Source organism: Anastrepha obliqua, chromosome 1 (genome assembly GCF_027943255.1).
Source record: "Anastrepha obliqua isolate idAnaObli1 chromosome 1, idAnaObli1_1.0, whole genome shotgun sequence".
Classification (NCBI taxonomy): Eukaryota; Metazoa; Arthropoda; class Insecta; order Diptera; family Tephritidae; genus Anastrepha; species Anastrepha obliqua.
The window spans coordinates 33,167,177-33,190,725 of NC_072892.1; the positions used below are offsets into that span (position 1 = coordinate 33,167,177).

Here is a 23,549-nt window from a genome sequence, read left to right on the forward strand (position 1 = left end):
AGAATTATGAACCAAAGGAATTCAGGCGGTTTAAAACTTATTATATTTCATATTTATTCTAAAACGATTATCCAAAAGTATATTGTAAAGTAGAATTTAGAACCACTCCCATTTGAGATATCGAAATCTTCCAGTGATTTTATTTTAAGTTTTTAAAATACTACGAAACATATCACACAATTTGTAGGAAAACTCAAAGTCTCTACTCTATTACTATTGTTATTATTGTTATTATTTATTAGAATATAATTAAAATTACAGATTTAACTACTGTAATCTCACTAGCTATCAGGGAAATCGGCTAATCTCTACTTTATATTATAGATTTTATACTGACTTAGCCTCATCATCTCAAATTTGGTAGGAGACCCGTCATCAGAAATGCGTAGCATAACAGATTTCTTGCCTTGGTTAAAAATATTAAAGTTCTCTACATCATTTATTTATTTATTTGTTTAGTCTATGTACAGCAATTGCTGTTAAAGGCAGATATCCTAACACCCTTACATGAACATTCTGCGCTCTAACATGGTCACGCTTAGGAGCTGGACTGCGAGCAGGGGACTCGCTATAAATCCCACAAAAAGTGAAATAATTCTCTTCACAAGGAAACATAGGCTTCCTATAATCTCGCCGCTGATTTCTAATGGTGTGGTGATTCCTTTGACAGAGAATGTCAAGTACTTAGGACTCATATTAGATAGGAAACTCACATGGAAACCTCATATTGAGGAAAGAATAAAAAAGGCCAACGTTGCATTATATTATATACTTGCAAAAACGCGGTCGGTATTAAATGGGGGTTAACACCTCGCGTTACTCATTGGCTATATACTTCGATAGTTAGACCAATCTTAATATATGGAATACTTCTATGGTGGCCATCTACTCTAAAGGCGAGGCAAATACCAGCTTTTCTAACCCAAATAAAGCCTAGAAGTGCTAATCAATTTGCGCGCACTAAATCTCTTAGGGAACAACGTGGCCGTCGTTTCGGCGCTTAGACTCAAAAGTATGGCGCTATGGAAAGAACGGTGGTTTGGCCACGCCTGTATTTTGCACATTCTGAACAGTTACAAACAAGAAATAGACTATTCTATTCCTAGACTTACCTTCAACAAGCTCTTCAAGACAAGTATACCGTCAAGAAGGGAGTGGCAGACATCAAGGCCATGGAGAAGAGGGGAATTAAATTTTTATACAGATAGCTCCAATCTGGACGATAAAGTTGGCTATGGAGCATTTTGGGAAGAATTAGTACTGGAACTATCCGTTCGACTACCAGACTACTGCAGCGTTTATCAGGCAGAGGTTCTAGCTATAAAAGAAGTGGCGACATACCTAAATACGCATGCCGTAACAAAAATGACTATAAATTTATTCTGAGATAGCCAGGCAGCCATCAAATTGATGAATGCGGCTATACTAAGATCAAAGTTTACACAGAAACGCCGGGCAGCGCTAAATGATATCAGATTAGCGTCGTATTCAAATTCAGCCTTATTTGGGTTCCGGGACATCGAGATATTGAGGGAAACTGTATAGCTGATGAGCTAGCCAGAAAATGTACTGCTCTTCAAATGTACAGTGATAAAAGTACCATTGGAACACCTTTGGCCACCAGTAAATTAATAATAAAAAACAACATTACCCAAGCGGTCAATAGGTCATGGGAAGATGAAGATACATGCTTAACAGCCAGGGAAATAAACAAGAAAAGGACAAAGGAATTGCTTAGCCTCTCAAAAGATTATATCTCGAAGACCGTGGCTTGTGTCACCAGCCACTGGCTATTTGGCAGGCATTCCTTGAGACTAGGAGTATTCCATGAATATTGTAGAAGTTGTAGAGATGAGGAAGAGGAAGAAACAGTTGAGCACTTCCTTTGCAATTGTTCAGCCTTAGCTAAAATCAGAGCAGGTTGTCTAGGTAAACACTTTTTCTCTTACAAAACTATCTGGCGCGGGGATTAGACCAATCCTACGCCTCATAAGAGCCTCAAATGGTTGCATGGAAATAAATAAACAAACTTACCACTTCCCAATTAAAAATACATTTGTCAGAGAAGAATAATCCAGTGGGATAGAACCTAAGATTGAGTTCAATTCATGTATGGCTCGAAGAAGAGGAGCATTACGAGAATACTCAGTTTTACATTTATGGTAACGCCATAGAAAAGAGAAAAGCTATGAGGATTACACTGTGGTATATTAAAACTAATTCTTTCCTAAAGAAATGAGCAGTCAATAGTCAAGTATAGTGTACACTCTCCTAACAGACACCTCTCTTTAGCGGACGCTACCCATAGGCGGACAATTTTTTCAGACATACCATAAATCCTAACGAATTTTTTAGAATTTTTTCCTTTTGAACAGGCAACCTTCCATAAGAAATAATTAACTACTTTTTACACTTTTCTCATGAGCGAGCAACTCCCATAAGACGAAAAATTGTTCAGTAACTTGGGTGTCCGCTTAAGAGAGAGTACACTGTATATAATTCGAACTTTATTCATACGGCTGTTGAATTTACACATTCAGTGTACGCCAGACATTCAGCTAAAAGTAATTACTCAGCTGGGTATTTTTAAAAGTTATCAGTTAGTCAAAAAGTATCAGGCGGATAAGCTTGCGGTTGAATTTCCAATAGCTCTGTTACCGTAAAACCATGAAGACGGAAGGCTGACGGGGACAAATAGATGCAACCGGAGTCCAATTCAAATAAAAATTTGGTACTAAGTTTAAAATGGTGGCTAGCCAATGGCATTGCCTAATTCATAATACGAAAAACATTGTTTTAATAAGTTGAATACGAATCGTAATACTTTTTTAGTTTTCCGAATGTAGCGAAGTTTATTTTTGAACTATTGGACAGAATGGCTTGTGTGGGGTTAACACAACCAGAAATCTCCAAAAAGCACCTAGAGGTAGAGGTGGCAATTCAGGTGTGAGCTTGAAAAATATATCAGCGCTTACCCAAAGCGTATCTGTATTATTCCATGCTAGGAAATGAGTGATTTCTCACCAAATATAAATTGTCTATGGTACATTCAATGCTCAGCAAACAAACTTCCTATGAAGGGGAATAGAGTTATATAGAGTATCTCCGAATGAACTCTTTCAGACAGTCTGCAGTTAAAATTCCAACCAATAATCAGTCTCGAGCTACTCGTAGTAGTATGTTAAGGCTCGGCAGCTCAACCCACTTAAACCAATATAGCTAACTACTAGGTTACCAAATGGCTTCCTATCCTATCTTGACTGGAAGAAACTGCCTCATAAACCGGCTGGCAGGTCAAGAAGATGTGTGCTAAACTTATGAAAATCGTGCTGAATCTTTGCCTTATATTCATAATCTTAGTTAAGGTAGAGGTGGTCATTTAATGACATTAAACAAGAGAGGCTTGGGAATACTAAATTTTATAAGATTTTTGTAGGACTATAGCTCAGCAGCAAAATGCGCTATCGAATTTAGGGCATAATGGCTTTCAGCCTAATCCCACCGCAATAATATTAATTTCATACCTGCCGCATCACTAATATACTTATTGATATATACGTATTTAGATATATTTGGCACTATACGCTTTATTCGGTGTTTGGGTTGGCGTCCTAAAGTTTTTCCGCAAACTACAGAAGCAGTAACATTTTCAAACATGGAAAAACACAAAAATGGGTTAAAAAAGTCGGTCAAATGAGCCAAAAGCCTCACTAAACCTAAATTCTTTTAGTCTAAGTTCTATAACTCCCTAAATTCATATTTTTACACAAAATTATGAAAGCGTTCACCTTTTTAAATATGCAAAAAACACAAAAATCGATTTAAAAGAATCCTTCAAATAAACATAAATTTTTCCAGAATTTTAAGCCGCCGCCGAACGGTAGATGATTTTTTATGACAAGCTTTTTCATGGCACCTGAAGTTTTTCGTTGTCTCCTGAGAAGCTCTCGCATCACTAATACACTTCGATATTATAGCATTGTACCCGTAGAGGTAGTTTGTATGAGTGTAGTGAAAAAGATTCCAACGAGACATGGAGAAAATTCGCAATACCATCAGGGAAAAAACTAAAAAATATAATTTTGAGCCACCTCAAGCTTGCAATTAATACACTTTAATAAAATTTAATGGACTAAAAAACCGTGTATCTAAGTTTTCCTTTTAAATACTGATTAAAAAGTCAGAGTCTTTGGTGAATATTTGTAGATTTTTTATAAGTTTTGTACACAGCTTAGGAATCGCTTAAAACGAAAAAAAAAATGATTTTTTTGACCTCATAAACCAGGCTCCTCCCTTAAAACTTTGATTAATCTGATATTTCTTGTAGAATGAGCTATATTTTCATTAATTTTTTTCATAAAATAACGGTTATCCTTTGATATTTTCATTCCATGCTAAGCCCGAGCGAATTTATGAAATGTTAAATGACAATCAGACAATAGGAACATCTGGCACATATATTTAGGAATAGCGCATGAAATTTTCATTTGTATTTTCCAAACGCAATATGAGCGTGTTAAAATTTCTAAGGTAGCGGTGGAACCACTTCTTAACATCAAGGTGTGTAACTCAATGCTCACTCTACGAAGCCAAAGCAAATATTTTTATTATTATCACATCTCTAAATACTCTACACATTCAGAATACAAACATACATACGCATGATAAATATGATACTATGCTTACAAGTTTCCTTCAATTCAATTTTATTTAAATCAAATCACTGATTTCATTTGCCACATCATTTTTATGCTAAGCAAAATTTTCAAAATTTTGTTGGTTTCATCTCGAAAAATTATTTTAGCTCCCTCAAATGTGTACCTCTTATCATTGTAGTTGTATTTATACACAAAAGTTATTCACTTTTTAAGCTCAACACTGACACACAACTGCCGACAGTTGCAATTGAAATTTTTGGACTTTTGGTTTTAGCAAACTTTGCACTGCGAGTACAGATTTTCAACAGTAATGAATTATATTTTTTTATTTTTAATTTATCTCAGTTTTGCTGTAAAATCAACACGACAATACTTTACGTAGCGAGTAGACGATGCGTATTAAAGTCGAAAGCAACTGCGAAACATTCACGAACCACGACTACACTTCAACACTTCAACAGTACTTCGGCAGTTGTAGGGTGGCGCGCACAAAAATATGCAACAAACCAAAGTAGAGTGCCATGGCAGTTATCATACAATGCCTCGTATGTGTGCGCTGGATGACCGCGTTGTGGCAATAACAACAAGAGAAGGCAATAACCAAATCAGCAGTGAAGGCAACAACAACATATATTATTTATGGAACACTAACAAAAACCCATACGCATACCTACCTAACTTTGAGCCTTTCCTGAGCCTGTTTTTTACTACTATACACACACATACATGGCACACCGAACTCATAACTCTCACTCACAGTTGTTGGACATTCGATTTTATTGTTGTTGTTGTTGTTATTGCTATTGTTTTTATTACAAGCATTACAGTTTTCCGAAACTCAAATCTAATAGCCTGATTCCTGCACTCGTGTTTTTGCGATGTATCGGCGTACACACGTGCACTCCCATTTATGTATGTATGTGTGCGTGTGTTTATATGTGTGTTGCTTTCGAAGCACAGCACACAGCTGCTTTGATGACGACGCCAGCTGCACGAAACAGGATCAGGGTGTGGTGAATATGTTTTACGTATCAAAGCAAGAGACACGGAGAGAGAGGGAGAGAGAGTTTGTAAGCAAATGGAGGCATAGAGTAAATGAGAGCAACTGCAAGGATATGGAAACTAAGGCGAGGCAATCAGCGCACAACAACAACAAAAACAGCAGTAAGTATAGAAGAAAAACGTAGATGACGTTGCTGTCGCTGTTGCTGCTCATTTTCCACAAGCAGCTGAAGATGCCACAGCAGCCAGCGCAACAGAAGCAGCATCATGAAATAGCCGAGGAGGAAGCACTCGTAGGTGAAGAAGAAAAGCCACTAAAGCACACGAAGTTACAACAGTTATAAAACTAGTAGCAGCGGCAGCTCGCAAGAAGCAGCGGATAGAAGAAGTAGAGGCAGAAGAAGAAGAAGAAGGAAAAAGAAGACGACTCCGGTGGCCACTACACATCCGTTTTGGAAGCTTTTTCACTTTACGCACACCATTTTCACATGTTTTACCAACTTTCATTTTAAATATTTTTATATAAATATGTTTTAATAATATTTTTGTTGTTTTATTTTTGGTTTTCAAAAATGCTGGGGTGCTACCTTTTCGTGATATTCATAAAAAACACGATTTTCTAATTCTGTGCTGCTATTCTTGGCTCAAAGGCTGGCGGTGCTCACTTTTTGAAGTAGGTTTTTTTATTTTGTGTTTTTTTTTTTGTTTTTGCGTATATTCACAGACGTTTTTAGGCGTTTGTGCGCATTTGTAAGCTTGTGTGTATGTACGTGAGTTGACTTGTGCGCGTGTATGTATGGTAGTCAAGTAAAATATTGGTAGCTGCCCTTTTTTCACTGGGTACTTTATTTGCTGATTTTTTACGTTCACTTTTTGTTAGCTGGCTTCTTTTTTTTTTTTGTGTGTCTTTATTCAACTACTTCTTTTGCCGTCGCTGGTATAGAAACGCCTTTTTCCTGCTTTTTTCCGTACACTCGCAATTTGCAAATTTATATTGATATGTGTGTGAAATTGTGAGTGTGTGCGTATGAAAATTATTTTCCTTCGCGTTGATGTACTTTAGCTCATTTTAGCATTTTGCACTGCATAAAGCAACTTTTTTCACATAGCAATATTTGATAATTTTTAACACTTAATATTCCTAATTTTTTCTTATACTTTTGCTTTTCGTTTCTTTTGTTAGCTGCTTGCAAATGTTCAATAGATTTTCTTTTCTTGTTATTTTTTTTTTCTTTTTTGCTTGCAACTTTTCACTATGACGCGTTTACGCTTTTTACCGTTAAGCATCCGTACACGTCAACTGTCTCCACCTGACTGAGAAAATCGATGGCGCAGCCAGATCTCTGTGTGCTTGCCACACGCGGAGCACAACATGGAGGCATTTGAGGCACGTTTGCATAGATTTATGCTTAGTTGTAAGTAAATGGGCATGTGTTTGTGTGTGTGTGGATATGTATGTGATGGTAGTTAGATGGCGGCTGCTGGCGCTCTGCGTGACGCCACACAGCATCCCCATAGCGAGAGAGAGTGAGAGAGAGAGAGCTTTCGCTCATTGGAGCGCACTCTCTACTCTCAAATTTTATTTGGGCAGATTTATGCTTTCGCTCTAAAACGATATCAAATAAATTGTTTCACTTTATTTCGTAGTTCTTTATTGTGTTTGCTTCTCTTCGCTTTTGATTATTTCTTGCAATTTTTTTAAGCTTTGATTTTTATTGCAATTTTCTGCAGTTTATTTTTGAAACATATGATGCTGAGTATAATTCAGTTAAAATTTCTTGCTTTTTAAATTCCCTCTATAAATCAATGATGTCTCGCGCTCGTTGTCTATAAACGAAAAATTATTTTTACTGAAGTTCATCAAACACTACGATATATAAAATGTTGCGCATACGCCACGCCGCACGGCACTTTTTAAAGAGTTATGGTTTGTGTTAATTTCACCGTTTGCGGGACTTATTGTAAATCATGCGTGGGAAATTTGTTTCAATATATCTACTAGGCCAGTAGTTGTGCAGGTATTATTTCTATACTGTCTATACTGAGTTTAAACTGTCAAAAGTAAGATTAATTGAAAAAAATATTTAAACAAATTAGGCGGCCGCCATAGCCAAATGGGTTGGTGCGTGACTACGATTCATAATTCAGAGAGAACGTAGGTTCGAATCTCGGTGAAATACCAAAATGAAGAAAAAGTTGTTTCTTATAGTTTTTTCTACTTCCCAAGTAACCGTTTTTATAACATTATGAGACCTCCAAAAGGCCAGACGTGAGACCTCCAACACCTAAATATCTACAGCCAACCAGAGCTGTTCATATAGTGGACAAGATTGATGCGATTTGGATTGGCGCACTGCCCTAGGCTGTCGAAGAAAGGATCACCCAATGATCTTAATCGTCTAGCTGCCAAACCCGTCCCTTAACAGAGAAAATGCTCAACAGCCTCCTTCCCCACAGCTTCGGCAATGGGGATTAAATGGTAAACCTAGCTTTTCTGCGTGTGTGCTAATCGTTCAATGACCGAAAAACACAGCTACGTCTTTGGATATTGAATGCCGTGGAGTTTTCAGCACTTTCTGAGCCTTCCGTCTATTTAACTGGCGTCAAAGGGTTTTCGAAATAGAAGTAGTAGAAGGATGAGTATCACAGAAAGCACAAAATTGCTTGGAAATGAAAAAATATATTTTTTTGGTATCGGTCAGTCCATAAGGTCGTGCGTTTATTAAAGGTGGTTTAAGGTTAATAAAAAAGATGTTTAAAGTATTTATTTTTCAATAAAATATTTTCCTTCATTATTTACAATGTCTTCTCAACGCTTAGGCAAATTTGTAATTCCCTGCTCAAAAACTTTTTTGTCCTTGGAGCCAAAATACGCTTCGATGAGGATTAGCTTCTTTTAAGAAGTAGTTTTTGTTACTCATATGGGATTGAAGTCCACGGAAAAGGCGATAATCAAAAGGTGCAATATCCGGAGAGTATGGTGGATGCGGCATTAGCTCCCATCCGAGCTCGTTCAGCTTGCCTAATGTTTGCCTTGCGGTATAAGGTCTTGCGTTGTCGTAGTGAAACAAAACGTTGCCTCTATTCACTAAAGACGGTCGATTTTTGTTAAGTGCCTCATTCAGGTTTGAGAGCTGATGGGAGGAATAATAATCAGCAGTTATCGTCTGGTTTGGTTCCCGAAGTTCATAATAAACAATACCGGTCATATCCCACCAAATAGAAAGAAGTATATTTTTGGGGTGAAGACAATCTCTAGGGGTCGGTTCTGGTGTTTCATCTTTATCTAACCATTGACGTTTGCGAACAGGATTATTGTAAAAGACCCATTTTTAATCACCAGTAACGATACGGTTCAAAAAACTTTCATTTTCAAGCTGCTGCAGCAGCTGAGAGTACACATTCACTCTCTGCTGAAGGTTGGCGACGGAAAGTCTATGCGGAACCGATTTTCCCAGCTTTTTCCAACCTTTCCCAACTGAACCAGGTGCACCTGAACTATTCCATGCGATGAATTTAACTTCTGAGCTATCATATCGACTGTCAAATTTGGCTCAGCTTCCACGAGTTCGAGCAAGGCGTCGGGGTTAAAGACTTCAGGACGACCAGCGCGCGGGGCATCCTCCACATCGCAGTTACCACTTCGGAAATTTGAAAACCACTTTTGCGCAGTCCTTCACTCACGGTATCCTCTCCGTGAACAGTGTTTATTTCTGCAGCAGCAGTTGTTGCATTTTTACCACTTTTATAAAAAAATACAAAATATGCCTCTTATACGCGTTCGAAGATTCCATTTTATTTTTTAACAACGCGTGCTTTTATCCACCATTAAAATCACTTGTTGAATACACAATATATCAAAGAAAATATAAATAGTTCCACTATATTCCGCGAATAATTTTTTGTATGCAAAAATCGTACAAAAGTGAAATTATGGGTAAAATACGCACGAACTTATGGACTGACCCTGCTGACATACCGACGACTAAGTATTGAAAACGTTCTTTTCAAACTTTAGCCTTGATTATCTGTGAACATTTTTGATAGTTATTTTTTAGAAAATATATAAGTATTAAGCAATAAAATTTACACATCACATCCTAAAGTTTGGCTATTTCAACTACTCGTGTATCAATGTATGATAAACAAATACCCTTTCGGTAAATATCGGCATGTCTATCCAAGCAAGTCTAAATGAAAGATGTAATCACAAGCGATACCTCACAGTACGTATGTATATGTACATTGACAACTGGATCTGAAAGCGTTACCTGTATTATTGTTGCGGTATTAGTTAGTGCTAATTCATTTCAATGTGCAGTCGTTGAAAATAATAAATAGTCATTTCATTGCTGGGGAATTAAGCATCCTTCAGCAAGCAGTTTCGAACTGTGCCATAGTTACTAACACTAGATATTAGATATTGAGTACTACCAGAATTAGTGAGTTAGCAGTGAAAAATGTATATACCTATATACAGTAGATTCTGTTTTTATGCGGTTTATTTTTAAGCGGTTTTGAAATAGTGCGGTTTTTTTTTTAATTAAAAAATGCATGTCGACCTATCGGGAATTGTGCATATAAACAAGATTCTAAACCAGCTAAGCAAAAACTCGTCATTGCCTGCATCACCATCCAGATCAGACGTGTACATTTCCTCAAGTGACGAAAGTGATTTTACGCCAAATCATAAACGAATGCGCAACATGTGGGTATTGTCTGATTCTATTTCTGACGATGTAAATTTATTTTTCGATTCTGACGTTTCTTAAATAAAGATATAATTTTCAAAAATGCAATTTTTTGTTTATGCGATTTTATTTAATTATTTCAGGTTCATGCGGTCTATGGAACGTATCTATAGTTATAATGTGGGACTAGTACCCATTTTTTATGCGATTTTGTTACATTATTTCAGATTTATGCGTTTATTTTTGAAACGTATCTATAGTTTTACTATAGAACTGGTAGCTTTTTTAATGCTGTTTTTTTATGCTGTTTCTGCAGAACGTATATACCGCATAAAAACAGAATCTACTGTATATATATATTAATTGGCGCGTACACCCTTTTTGGGTGTTTGGCCGAGCTCCTCCTCGTATTTGTGGTGTGCGCCTTGATGTTGTTCCACAAATGGAGGGCCCTACAGTTTCAAGCCGACTCCGAACGGCAGATCTTTTAAAGAGGAGCTTTTTCATGGCAGAAATACACTCGGAGGTTTGCCATTGCCTGCCAAGGGGCGACCGCTATTAGAAAAATGTTTATCTTATTTTTGGTGTTTTCACCGAGATTCGAACCGACGTTCTCTCTGTGAATTCCGAATGGTAGTCGCGCACTAACCCATTCGGCTACGGCGCCCGCCAAAACAATGCTTAAGTGGAGCTAAATTTCGTCATATTTTAAGCGAACGATTACTCCTAATCTAAATTGAAAGGCCAGTCACTTTGCATAGATGATCAAGAAAGTTATTACTGTATAGTTGGAGGCATTCCGCATTTTGCCTTGCCGCTGCCTGACCAACTTTGAAATCCGATGTACTATATATTGGCATACAGGGTGACAAAAAATAACTGTATACAAACTTCTCTGTACAATTAGATGAATGTAAATTTTTTTTAGCGAATGCTCTTATTTTGTGATTGTTGTGTGTATTCTGAAGCACAAAAAAAAGTATTCGTTTCTGTTCCAGCTTTTTTTAAATACTTTGTGTAACGATGTCAAGTAGTCGCTCAGCTATTATAGCCCTGCATCAGCTAGGAGCACACAACTGTAAGATGGCACGGAAGCTTGGAATTGCGCGTTCAATGGTTTCTCGTGCAATCAAATGATTTGAGGAGCTTACTAATGAAGGTGACCGTCCTGGAAGAAGAAGAAATGAAACTGTTAACACTTCCAACAACCGACAAATCATCAAAAAAAGAGTTCAACGATATTCTATGGTCTTGATGAGAAAAATTGCTCGTGAGACAGGCATCAATCGTGAATCAGTTCGCCTTATAGCAAAAATGAACTTGGGCTTAAGCCGGATGAAAACAAGAAAATAAGACTCGAAAGATGTCGCTCGTTCCAACGCCGGGCCGCAGGTACGGGCAGGGAAAAAATCGTCTTTACGGATGAGAAGCTGCTTACCATTGAACAAGCTCACAATCATCAATTGGTCTACAGAAGCCCTTGGACCTTCGTCCATTGTTGAGCATCGTCAAAATCCAACCACAGAGCAAAAACAACCCAAGAGTTGTGCAAAGCCGATTTCCCCTCTTTCATTACTTCCCAAGAATAGCCACCCTACTCACCGGATCTCAATTCGCTAGATTACAGCGTATGGTCGATTTTGGAAGCAAGGGCCTGTGCAAAACGCCGCAAAACTTTGGAGTCCCTGAAGCAGACGTTGCGTCGAGAGTAGGATCGCATAACGGTAGACGTACTACGGCCAATAGCCCAAATTTTTTGAAACGTTTGAGCTTGTGTATTCGTGCTAAAGGTGCCACTTCGAAACTCGCTGAATACTCGTATAATGTTACTCAAACATTGTCTATTAAAATTTCACAATTGGTTTTAAGCTACTATCAATGATACATTTTTTTCATTAAAAATTTTTGTGTGTACACCATGCAGCCTTGGTTTCGAACAACAACAACAACACTCTCTCTCTCACCGACGTCAAGTTGAATTCAAAATGCATACAAAATGCAGAAAATTCAGATGTTTTTGTACAGAAACAAAAGCAATCTATTAAAATTTATTCAATAAAGTTTATTAAAAAATGTTGAAAAATTATTTTAATTTTGCTCAAAGTTGTAAGTGAACTTTTTAAACCAGCATAATTGTTTAATATAGGGTTTTTCAGTAAGAGCGCTTCAACTTTTGAACTTTTTTGAATAAAACACAAACAGTTTGACTTTTTTAACTAATGTTTTTTTTTATTATCGAGTTTGAACATATACATTTAAGTATGAAATTCGATTTCTTTTGCATGACCACCGCGTGCACGTTTTACGAAGTCCAATCGTTGAACCCAATTTTCGACCACTCTTTTGCATAAATCGGCCGAAATTCCAGCAATTTCGCGTTCAATATTGGCTCTGAGCTCACAAATCGTCGCCGGCTTGTTACTGTAGACCAATGACTTCACATAACCCCAAAACGGGACGGCTTGTTAAATGGACCGTAAAATGGCCGTAATGCTCTTAAAGTAGCAGCAACAGAACGATTATTTTCATAAAAAATTTGCACAATTTGCAATCGTTGCTCAAGTGTGTAGCGTTCCATGATGAAATGTATACTAATGAAGTTTACAAATGACAAGTGAAAAATAAAAAATATTACGTCGTTCGCCCTCCCTATCGGAAAAAAGTTGAAGCGCACCTATTAAAATACCCTATATATATTTAATGTCGACCGAGCTTCTCCTCCTATTTCTAGTGTGCGTTGATATCTTTCATAAATGGCGGGATCTACAGTTTATGCCGCCTCCGAACGGCAGATGGTTTTTGATGATGCGCTTTTTTATGACAGTAATAATAGACTGTCTGATAAAACGCGAATCTTACCATAACCAATAACCAAAATGGAGATATATGGTACAATAATTATTTTTTGTTTTTTGATACCAAAGTACTGAAAGAACCAAACAGTAAATTAGCGATTTTCTCCAAAAACTTAGTAGATAGTAGATCTGATAGTACTGGTGGGTGTAACCACAGGGCACAAAACCTGTGGTCAGCATATAACTACCGTCATCATAGCAAATCATTAGCGATGCAATATGCCTATCCTGTCGTGAGAATGCGGACACTGCAGAGCATTTTCTCTGTAGCTATCCGGCGTTTTCTAGAATCAGACTTAGGCTTTTGGCTTACGATGTACTGAGTATCAATAAGGTTTATACTCTTCCTCTTCCGGATATCTTAAGATTCATCAATGAAACGCGGAAGTATTTATCCTGCCTCTCTGTTCCTCCCACTGTCCTGCATCCGGGTACAGTTGTATTCTTGACTGAGTGCTTGAACTTAAAATATAATGCAGTCTTTTCTACTGAAACCATAGCCGTAACAAAATATTTATTGAAATATTCATTGGAAGTAGCATCGTGAAATTAATAGAAGATTTGACACGATAGGCAAACCGTGCGTATTAAAAAACATAGATTTATTATATTTAAGGCATTATAGGGTGGTATTCAACTGTATCTCCTATTAAAAAGGAATTTAAAAAATTAAATTAAATTAAGGAAAGCGAAAACAGTAGCTTTTGATTGGAGACTTTTCAAATTACTAGCAGTACTATAAAATTTCCGGTACTGTACATATACTGGGTTAGCGGAAAAGTCGTCCTAGATACTTAAGGACATTTTTATTTGGGTCATTAAGGGGGACTCTTATCAGTCGGCTTCAAAAAATTTCAATTTTTTGTTTTACTGAAATCGATAGATATAATATATTATAAGAGAATATGCCCTCAAAATGTTATAGCGGAATTCAAAGTGATTTCGGAGTTACAGGCCTGTGTACCGTCCCTCGTGCGAGTATACTGTCTACTTTTTCAAAACTTTGAAACACGTTCTCTCAAACCCATGTTTTTGAAAATGGCGTGTAAGATTTAAAAAAACGACGAAAGTTATCGTTTCAAACCCATAATCTACACATGTAAAGATAACTAAAATGCGCAACTAATTAACTAACAAAATACAAAAAAAAATTCATTTTTTAATGTTATTTAAAACAATTATTTGAAAAAAATGGTGAAAAAAGCACTTTTTTTCAATAATTATTTGTGTGCTCATTTTTTCATATTTTTATACAAAAGTAGTCTATTATATGCGGGAAAACCTTCTGAATAAGAGAATATTTTTCTTTTGTGTTTCAGGTGAAAACTACGACCGCAATCTTACACGCCGTTTTACTAGCGCGCAACGAGAAGCTGTGCGAGATCCCTCATATGTCCACCATTTTGTCTTTTTATTTATGTTAAAAAATTGTTTATTACTCTTCAATCATGCCTTCAAATAAATGCAAAAGATTATTGCTGTGTGTCGCTTTTTTCACCTCGAAAAAAAATTTAGAAAACACACATTTTTTGAAGCCACTGATAAGAGGCCCCCCTTAATTCGTAGATTATTAAAAAAAACCCGTTTTTTTTTTGTTTTTTTCGCTTGGAGGTACTTAATTTTTTCTTAATGTTTTTTTTTTATTTTTTGTTAAAAGATATGCAAGTTAATATAAGTTATAAAAAAAAATGTTAAAAGAGCTGCTTTATTTATTACGGTATACCGATTTTTCATTAAAAATTGTCTACATCAAATCATTACAAAAAAATATAACGAATCATCGGCTAGAACGACTTTCTCGGTACATACATATATAGGCTGGCCATCAAGTAGTTGCCATATAGACTGAATTCTCGGCGGCTGTTTATAGGATCTCTCATAAAATTTTGTTAAGTAAATTAGCTAATTTCTGATTTAATTTCGCCTTTCTAACTTTTATATTATCATATTTATCTGGCAGGACCTGCTTAAGTGTACCAGAAAACACAACTTCCCGTCCTTTCCAGGTAGCATCTGGTGTTTTTCAAGGTAGTTTTCTCGGCTCACTTCTCTTTGCAATCTTTATTAATGATATAAGTTCATGTTTTCACTTTTCGAAGTTTCACTTGTATGCTGATGATCTTCAAATTTACTCCGCCATATCGAATATTGAAGATGCAGTTTTATGGCAATCTGATATGGACGGAGTTTATTCTTGATACGAGAAAGATTTCTTGTGTTTGAATGCGGACAAATGCTTTCAAGTGGTTTTTTCAAGAAAATCAAATACCACATATTTTACCTATACTATTTTGGGGTCTAAATTGAAAATTGTACACCAAATTATCGATGAGCGAGGGTATTTTTCGACCGTAAACTGCCTTTCAGTAGCCATATGGATTATTTAATTCCTGAATGCTTACGCTGTGTTAGCCTTTGTTAGGCATAATTGCACATATTTCTGAGATCCTTATTTACCCTCAAAAAGTTGTTCATAGCATTTGTTAAGGACCATTTTGAATATACCGCCCTTATCTCGCGGCCTTTCGAAGCTAACGGGTGATTTTTTAGCTATTATCCTTTTAAACAGTTGGCTTAAACAGCTGACGCACGTTTCTTGTTTTGTTTCACTGTCAAACATCTTCAGTTTGGTCTATAATTTAACCATGAATCGTCTTATAAACGAACAACGCTTACAAATCATTGAATTTTATTATAAAAATGTGTGTTCTGTTAAGAAAGTTTAAGTCTTGGAAAGTTGGCGGAAGATCCACTTTTTTATCGAAAAATTGTGTTCAGCGACGAAGGTCATTTTTGGATCAGTGGGTACGTAAATAAGCAGAATTGTCAATTTTGGAGTGAAGATCAGCCAGAAGAATTGCAAGAGCTACCAATGCATCCAGAAAAGGTCACAGTTTGGTGCGGTTTATGGGCTGGAGGTATCATTGGACCGTATTTCTTCAAAGATGCTGCGAATCGTAACGTAACTGTGAATGGTGAGCGCAACCGTGAAATGATATCCAACTTTTTTTTGCCCAAAATGCAAGAGCTTAACTTGCATGACAGGTGGTTCCAGCAAGACGGTGCCACATGCCACGCAGCACGCGTAACAATGGACTTGTTGAGAGGCGAGTTCGATGAACATTTTATTTCACGTTCGGGACCTGTCAATTGGCCACCCAGATCGAGCGATATAACGCCTTTAGATTATTTTTTGTGGGGCTATGTTAAAGCTCATGTCTATTCAGGCAAACCTGCTTCAATTAACATTGGAAAGAGTATACCAAAATTGGACTAAGCGGATGGACCATTTAAAGCGCAGTCGCGGTCAACATTTGCAAGAAATAATCTTCAAACATTAAATTTAATGGACTGTACCATCGATTTAAATAAAAATGTCATGCATTTTTCTGAATTTTACGTATGTTTTTTTGAAAAACTTTCCTATAGCTCTTAAAAAATACACTCTAAGAAGCAGAAAATTGAGTGTATACGAAAAGTTTTTATAAAATTTGCGTTACGACCGCTGAACTTTTTAGAGCCTTTGCCTTCATAAACTCTTCGATGTCAGATTTTGAATTTAACATCACTACCCAGCAAAAGAACAATTTTATCATTTTTCTTTTTACTCAAATTGATTGACTGGTACCTCAAGAAGTTTGCTTCTTAATTTACCTGTTAGAGGCTTGCGCCATTTTGCTACATTAAGCTGAGCTACATTAACTATGGGATCAGCCATTGCGCAAACCTTAAGTGTCTGCAGGGACAGCCAAGCTGCGCTCATGGCCTTAGACAGCCCCCCAACCACGTCAAGCGTAGTCGAGTCCTGTGCAACCAGGCTGAACTATGTCGGCAGACATAAATGCTAACATGGGTCCCGGGACACGTGGGTATCGCGGGTAACGAGATCTCTGACTCTTTAGCTAAGATGGCCTCTAAGGCCAACTTTTTTGGCCCGGAGCCCGTTCTGCCACTCCCTTCAGCAGCCATCAAAGCCTTGACAAACTCAGAGAGGCCTCAGATGGACTAAACTGATGTTACCTGTCATGCCCGATCGACTGTCGCAGTTCTGGAGGCTGGTTGGACTTTTGGCGGTCCACTTTCTATGGGCGAAGCACATGGAAAAGGTAGGCATCTCAGACAGTGCACTCTGCCCAGCTTTTGAAGAGAAGGATGAGACGGGGGACCACTTCCTGTGCGTCTGCCCAGCCTTCGCTCGAATCAGCCTTGCGATCTTTGACACTGATGTGTTAAGAAGCGACCACCTTGGCTCCTTGGCACCACAAGATCTACTCAGATTTCTGCGGAGGTCGAGTAGATATAAAGCAAATTAAAAGGGAAACTCGAGTGCAGTACAATGGACTTAATTAATGTCTAAGTGCTGCACTTGCTAGTCTGTCCTGACAAAAAACAAAAACCAAACAAAGTGAACTCAATGTCATCAAAGATGTCGACCTGTCATCTCCAAAGGCGTCGAAAATCTTGGCTCTAAGTCATATACAAACACATAGATCCTAGTTCTAAGTATACAGCTGTAACTGTATTACTTAGTTAAATAAATAAATAAATTTAAAAAAATCGCCCCACTTGTTTCACGAAGCACCAATTTGAAACGCTTTCTACTAATAAATTTTAATAAAATATCTTAAAATAAATCACCAACATTTTAAATTTCACTCTGCACGCAAATGACAAATATTTTGCTACGAAAATATAAAAACTATAAAATTAAAACCAAAATGAAATCAAGCACCAATAACAACCATTTTGTAGCAACATGAGAACATGTTCACACACACAAACATAAGTGTGTATATAAAATAACGACCGCCAAGAGCAACCATTGCCACGCTTATCACTCGCCACCTTACAAAGCAATTATCCTCGGCAGCAGCACCATCTATCCATATCTATTATCCACACCAATACTCGTACATACAAACATCCAGCTGTGCAAAACAATCATCGGCATATTCATCGCCACAATCATTGTCATCATCGATGGCTTTGTTGTGCGGCTGTGCTTCAAACCGAGAGCCGCAAACACCCATAGGCACATGGAAATTTATGTATGCATGTATGTATGTATGTATGTATACAAGTAAGTAAGTAGGTGTGAATGTGTGTATGCTCAGTATTTCTATTTTCTATTACTGCCATTGCTACTTCTATGATATTTCTGCAGATTGTTATTGTTTCGCATTTTACTATTGTTGTTGTTGCTGTTGCTGTATTGCTGTTTACTGCTGCTTTTGTTTTCATAGCTGCAAATTTCGCTATGCACGCAATTTTCATTTCCATAAATTACACACTTCACAACACACACACATATATACTTTTATATATACACACACATACATATACAAATACACATCCATAGACACATACTTATACAAGTTTATATGTTCATATGTATTGTAATGTAGAAAAGTATGTAGATGGATGCCAAAAAATATTACTTTGTTGCACTAAAATATAATATCATCCAACAACATACAGTGCCTCACAAAAGTATTCGGTTATATTTTTTCTCGGTTATAAAGATTTAAAAACTCATCTCACTTTTTATTTACTGCTGTAAACCTAATTCAGTCAATTCATTCCGATGAGATTTTTTTTCTAGAAAAAAAGAATATGTAAACATTTTATTTCTTTTGCTTTATTTCATTTCTCAACATAAACATAGGTTAGGTTAGGTTGAAGCGGTTGTCCCCTGTGGGATACACTCAGGCTCATGGCCCATTGTGATGCCGCGTGTGGAACTTGCCCTTATCTCTCCTAAAGCCAGTGAGTATTTTTCAAAAAATTTTAAGATCCTCAATTCCGACAGAGGCAAGATCTTTCAATTCATTAAAGGATTGTCTACCAAAAATGGCGAGTCTATGTCTGGATAGAGCAAGACAGTGATACAGAAGGTGCGGGATGTTGTTGTTGTAGCAGCATAAACATTTCCATACATGTGCTGTAGTGACAGTCCTTGGCCGGATGAAAATCGGGGTCGTTCCGACTGCCGTGGGATCGTCTTTTCCTCTTCGTCGACTAGAAAACTTGCAGAAGTCATGTGTTTGCACACCCATTCTCTGAGCGTGCCTACCGATTAGGTAATGCCCTTGGCAATGAAATCGATGTGTTAAGACTGTGTTTAGTAGAAGTTCTGTGCGTTTAGCATTAAGAGTCGGCCACAACTGGCATCATTACGCCATATTTCATTCGCTACTCTGGCAATTTCTTCAAAGCTAAGTAGTTTACATGCTTGCAAGGGTATACCTATGTATATCGTTGTCTATATAGCCATCGGTCAATTCGGTGCCGATTTTCGCTAGTTCATCAGCTCTGCAGTTCCCCTCAATGTCACAATGGCCAAGAACCTATGTTATCATTAGGTGCAATGACTCAGCCATCTCGTTAAGAGATGCGCGCCATTTCATGTCTATCTTGGAGGTTATCAACTGCGGATATCGCATCACACTGTGCCAGTAACACGACTTTCATTATTGCCATCAGTTTAGCCTGAAATACACTTCAGTAGTCGGGAAGCCCAAAAACTGAAGGAGATCCCCAGATGATCGGAATATACACCTCCGCCCATCCTTCTCTCGAGCTTGGGGCCATCTGTGTATACAAGGATGGACTCGCCCTGTGTTACCACGTCCCGTTCCCACTCTTCCCTTGAATTAGGAGAGTGGGGAACGTTATAATGGCAATTATAGACGGAACTGTATAGTCCACCTGTCCGGAAAGCCCCAACGTGCCATCCAGGATTTTGCCGTGGCCATAGTCCGTGTTTGTTCACTTACTTAAAATGTTCAGCCTTATTGGCGCACTGCGCGCAATATATCTTGCCTGCAGGTCTACCGGAATGCGAAAACAAAACAAGAGAATTCACGCCGCAGCTTAAATGATAAAGTTAAAAAAGTTAAAAAAGCAACTATTTATTTCTAATTTTTAACATTTTATGGTATTTAGTAAAGGGTGATCAATTAGAGGTGTCGGATTTTTAATTGAAATAAAACAACGAAATTTCCAATCAATTGGGCAGTCGTTACTATTTTTTTGTAAAAGCATACATGAAAACTGTGTCATAATTCGGCCATCCGTGCACATCAATGGCTCGCTGGAGAACCTCGGAGGTCGGTATTTCATGAAAAACTTTGGTTATGTTGGCTTCAAATGTGTCAATCGAAGCTGGTTTACCCACAAAGCATTTAGACTTTACATACTCCCACAAATAAAAGTCCAAAGATGATAACAAACAATCTTGATGACCAATCTGCTGGTCCGAGACGAGAGATAAATTTACTCACCGAAACGACGACACAGTAAATCCATCGTTTCGCTGGTGGTGTGGCAAGTAGCGTCTAGTTGCGAATTGTTGGAATCAAATGTTGTGGAGATCACGGGCTTCAATTGAAGGCATCTGGCATCAAAAAGTCGTTTAGCATGTCACGATAGCGTTTGCCATTCACTGTTACATTAGCACCAGCCTTGTCTTTAAAAAAATATGGGCCGATGATTCCTTCAGCCCATAGCCCACACCAAGCGGCTGTTTTCAGTGGATGTGATGGCGGTTCTGGAATGGCATGAACCATTCAGTAAACGTTGTTGAGGTGTCAGTCTTGACATGATGAAATGTCCATGAATACTGTAAAGAATCATGCATTTAGTTTGACAGTAGTCACGTGTGATGTGTCAAAAAACCCCTATTGAAAAAGTACCTCCAATCTGATCTTCCTTTACATATATGGAAGAAAAAGCGTGGCACCGCCAACAAGAAAAATTGCCAAAAATTAACGGTATGTTACTTGAAACTTTATTTTACTAAACTCCAGTGGAAACAAATACATTTCTAATTCAAAAAGGCATTAAGGGGGGCCTCTTATCAGTCGGCTTCAAAAAATCGTTTTTTTTTTTACTGCAATCGATAGATATATTATAGGAGAATATGCCCTACAATTTTTATAGCGGAATTCAAAGTGATTTCGGAGTTACAGACCTATGTACCGTCCCTCGTGTGAGTATACTGTCTACATTTTGAAAACTTTGAAACACGTTCTCTCAAACCCATGTTTTGGAAAATGGCGTGTAAGATTAAAAAAAACGACGAAAGATATCGTTTCGAACCGATAATCTACACATGAAAAGATAATTAAAATGTGGATTTAATTAACTAACAAAATACAAAAAAAATCATTTTTTAATGTCATTTAACACCTTTTTTTGAAAAAAATAGCGAAAAAAAGCACTTTTTTCAATAATTAATTGTGTGTTCATTTTTTTTTCAATTGTTCATTACTCTTCAATCATGCCTTCAAATAAATGCAAAAGATTATTCCTGTCTGTCGCTTTTTTCGCCCCGAAAAAAAAAAAAATTGAGAAAAAACACCTTTTTTTGAAGCCACTGATAAGAGGTCCCCCTTAATCACCCTAAATTATAGAACGATAAACAGTTGCCAAAATTTTACTTTATGGTGGACATCACGGCGTAATGAAATGAGCTGAATCTAAAACTGCGAGAAACGGGAAACCCTGTATATGTTTTGGTAGAAGAACTGGTTTTTTTTTGAAAAAAAATTAATAATTTTTGCAGAAGATATTCAGAGAGGCAAATTACTTCATTTTCAATTTCTAAATTTCAATATCGCGATAAAACCATTATGACTGTTAAGACGAATTACGTCGTCATAGATATACGAAAAATTAAGGAGGAATTTGCTGACAGATTTGAGCAATTCAAAACCAACAAAACCACTCTAGCATTCAAATTTCAATTAAATCCGCCCAACACAAATATCATAGCAACGAAATCCACATTGAGCCCTTTCGAATTGATACTGGATCTCTACAAATGCAATGCGTCCATTTAAAAAGTAAAGCTTTGTGGCGTGGAAAATTTACAGAGTTGAGAAACAAGTTGGAGGCGTTGGAGACTCGAAATGTATTACCTAACGCAGCCAAAGTGAGCAGCTTTAAAAGATATGACGCGAGTTGAGGCACTTATATTCGACGCCTGGACTAGTCTTCCAGGTTGCTATAGTGAGGTGAAGATGTTGGTATTTGGAGTGCTGACTATCTTCGGATCGACATATTCGAGCGAGCAAGCCGTCTCTTGCCTAAAAAAAATAAAATTTGGAGTCATGTTTGAAACCTAAACAGCAAATTATGAGCCAAAAGTATCCAACCTTTCTAACATCATGCAGAGCCAACCCCACCATTGCACTTGTTTGCCCAACTGTTTGTTATTGAAAAAGACGTAAGTGTTGTGATCAAATGTTTCATGCTTTAAATTTTTTGCTTAAATAATATGTAATTATCTAATGATGCCACATATTTTGGATATGGGAATAAATTTCCGCCCTCGTAAAAGAGCTGTCGCTGCTGTGATCGCTCTAGTAATATACTGGTGATGGGAAGGTGTATATGTGAGGTCTCGATCACAGTAGTTGACATTCGTTTGAAACGTAAAGATCCTTTTTTATCTGACGTCAAAAATGTCTACGTTCGTCCAAAAAAAACACAGCATTTTCGGGAGGTCATCCTGCATTACTACCTTCTAAAGAAAAGTGCAGCTGAAACGTGCCGTGTATTGATCAATATTTACGGTAATCACGCTCCATCAAATACAACTGGCAAAGAGTGGTTTCGATGCTTCGAATATGCACAACTAGAATAATAATTGGATGAAGACGCATGTTGAATCCTTGATGATATGTTGGAGATTGACAGATCAACCGTCGGTAAACGTTTGCACGCGATGGGAATGGTCCAGAAAGTGGGTAACTGGGTGCCACATCAAGTGAAGGAGAGGGATATCGAGAGACGTTTGGTGACGTGTGATTACATTTTTATTTATGTTTTATATTAAAAAAATACTTTTAACACATTTTTTTTTGTTAAACAAATTCATTTTTTTGTTATATCGATCCCAAAAAAGGGAAAGCTGACCCCACAAGCTGAACATGCTTCTTGAACGCTTGAACGGCAGAAAAGAAAAGGATTTCGGCAACGCATCGTCACCGGCGATGAAAACTTGATCTATTATGATAACCTTAAGCGTCGAAAAAGTTGGAGCCTGCCAGGTGAACCACCAAAAAAAAAAATTCATGCATCAAAGGTTATGTTGTACATCTGGTGGGATCAGAAGGGTGTCATCTATTATCCTTAAATCATCTGAAACTATCACTGGCGATTGTTACCGACTCCAGCCTATGCGTTTGCATCGAGCTCTTAAAGAAAAGCGGCCGGAATGGGAGGGAAGGCATGACAAACTTATTTTGCTGCATGACAACACCAGGCCACACGTTGCTAAATCGGTCCAAAAATATTTAGAAGGACTAAATTGGGAAATCTTGCTCCACCCGCCATAT

At 37.4% G+C, this 23,549-nt stretch overlaps 1 protein-coding gene across 2 annotated transcripts in view; it reads right to left on the bottom strand.

The window, feature by feature from the left end:
* Positions 1-6,950, bottom strand: part of LOC129236383 (glutamate-gated chloride channel) — a 157,812-nt gene extending 150,862 nt beyond the window's left edge. For both annotated transcript variants that reach the window (XM_054870741.1, XM_054870740.1), the window contains exon 1: positions 6,248-6,950. The gene's annotated coding sequence lies outside the window, so the exon portion shown is untranslated. The remainder of the gene's footprint in view (positions 1-6,247) is intronic.
* Between the last annotated feature and the right edge of the window lie 16,599 nt (positions 6,951-23,549).